Below are 2128 nucleotides of genomic sequence, written 5' to 3' on the forward strand. Positions count from 1 at the left end.
TTCATTACACTAAACCTACATAAACCAGGATGTGGCTAAATCTATTCTGAAAGGATTTTCAACATTAAAGGTTAAAACAAAAAGAAGCCTCTAGTTAACCTTCAATTAACCGTAGCTGCCTGGCACTTTTGTATTAATCAAGATTTTACTCTTCTCGCATTATTTTTATGACATTCAATTTTATTTGGTTTCTTCAATATATTTCTCAGAGGTAAAATAGCTCTATTTTATGGGTGAAAATCAAATCAAAATGTGGAAGGCTTCCTGGGTGACCTTCATAAAGTCATCTCCCTGAGGTTCTTTTCTTATTTTTAAAATGACAATAATGAGGTCTCCTCCACTGTGCTTTGGAAGAATGGAACAAAATTGTCCAGAGAAGGAGGATACTGTTGAAAAGACTAAAAGTTTGGGGGCCAGATAGATGTAGTTTCCATCAGGTATGGGCTTTCAGACACTGGGCAAGGTATTAACTTCTCTGAGCTTCTGTTGCCTCATCAACAAAATAAAAATATAAATCCTAAATGGAACACTGCCATGTTAGATAAATTAATGTATGTACAGGACTTGGTATATAAAACACACACAAAAAGATAGCTGCTATGTTCTGAATGATTGTGTCTTCCAAAAGTTCTTATGTTAAATCCTAATGACCAATCCTAATACTATTTGGAGGCGAGGTCTTTGGGAGGGTAAATTTTAATATTTTTAAAAAATAATCCTGATCAGGAGTAAAGTTAGGATCTGCAGGGTCTCACCACACACTTTTTGTTTCTCTCAGAGAAATGGCAAAAGAATGTGGGTGTTAGGAGGGAAAGTCATAGTTATATTCTAAAGCAGTGATTTCCAAACCACTTTGCATCAAATTCACCTGGATAGCTCTTTAAAATTCCCAGATTCAGGATCCCAACCTCTGATTCAATAAATCTGCAATATATCAATGAAATTTGTGCTGTCCAGTGATGTTTTTGTAATTGTGGTAAAATATACATAACATAAAACTTACCATTTGAACCATTTTTAAGTGTAAGGTTCATTGGCATTAGGTACACTCACATTTTCATGCAACTATTCCACCATCCATCTCCAGAACTCTATTCGTCTTGTAAAACTGAAACTCTATACCCATGAAATAATACCTCTTCATTCGTCCTTCCTCCAGGCCCTGGCAACTATTACTCTATTTTTTGTATCTATGAATTTGATTACTCTAGTTATCTTATACAGGTGGAATCATAACGTATTTGTTCTTTTGCGACTGGCTTATTCCACTTAGCATAATGTTTCCAAGATTCCTTCATGTCTTAGCACGTGTCAGCATTTCCTTCCTGTTAAAGGCCAAATAATATTCCATTGTTTGTATATATTACATTTTGCTTGTCCATTCATCCATGATTGGACAATTCCCCAAGTGACTTTTTAAAAAATATGGAATTCTTTACAAATGTGTGGTGTCATCCTTGCCCAGGTGCTATGCTAATCTCCAATTGTTCCAATTTTAGTATGCTGTTGCCAAGCTCAGAACTCCAAGTAGTTTTGGACAGTATCAATAAGGCAGTTGTTTTTCAGCTGCACATTGGTGGAACATTAAATCAATTTAATTGAGTGACCAGTATTTTACAAAGACACAGAATAGAGGAGAATAGAACAAGTAAAAATTATAATAATAAGTAAGTGTGTTATTTCAAAAATGTTGTTTCTTAACTGTATGTGTTTGCTGCAAGGGAGGGTGGTGAGCGTGCCACATTAGGACATGAAATATATTTCTTCCAGTTGCTTTCAACCAAAAAGATGTGAAAGCCACCTGTCTAAGGACCAGAATATATTGTATAATTGATTGTATTATAAGTAAGTTAACACAATGTTCTCAGCTTGAAAGTTGCTATAGAATTACAGTAGCCATGATTTTACTTTGAATGTATTCAAAATAAGAGAAAGTGAAAAGAAAAAAAGATTGAGAAATGGCCTCTGTGAATTGATTTGGACTCCACAGTTCATCACAGAGGTCTGAATATTGCTTATTAATGAATCATTTTATAACACTGTATCAGGAGTTATACATGAATTTGGCATCTCTCTGATACACTAAGAAGTAGATAAAGAATTGCTAACAGCAGTAATGAAGAGGTGT

General features: G+C 34.5%; 1 non-coding gene across 1 annotated transcript; it reads right to left on the reverse strand.

Moving 5' to 3' along the window:
- Positions 1-1419: 1419 nt before the first annotated feature.
- Positions 1420-1523, reverse strand: LOC131757854 (U6 spliceosomal RNA). Its single transcript, XR_009336005.1, has one exon. It is a non-coding gene; the product is annotated as a U6 spliceosomal RNA (small nuclear RNA).
- Between the last annotated feature and the right edge of the window lie 605 nt (positions 1524-2128).

The sequence above is a fragment of the Kogia breviceps genome, chromosome 5 (assembly GCF_026419965.1).
Source record: "Kogia breviceps isolate mKogBre1 chromosome 5, mKogBre1 haplotype 1, whole genome shotgun sequence".
In the NCBI taxonomy this organism is placed as follows: Eukaryota; Metazoa; Chordata; class Mammalia; order Artiodactyla; family Physeteridae; genus Kogia; species Kogia breviceps.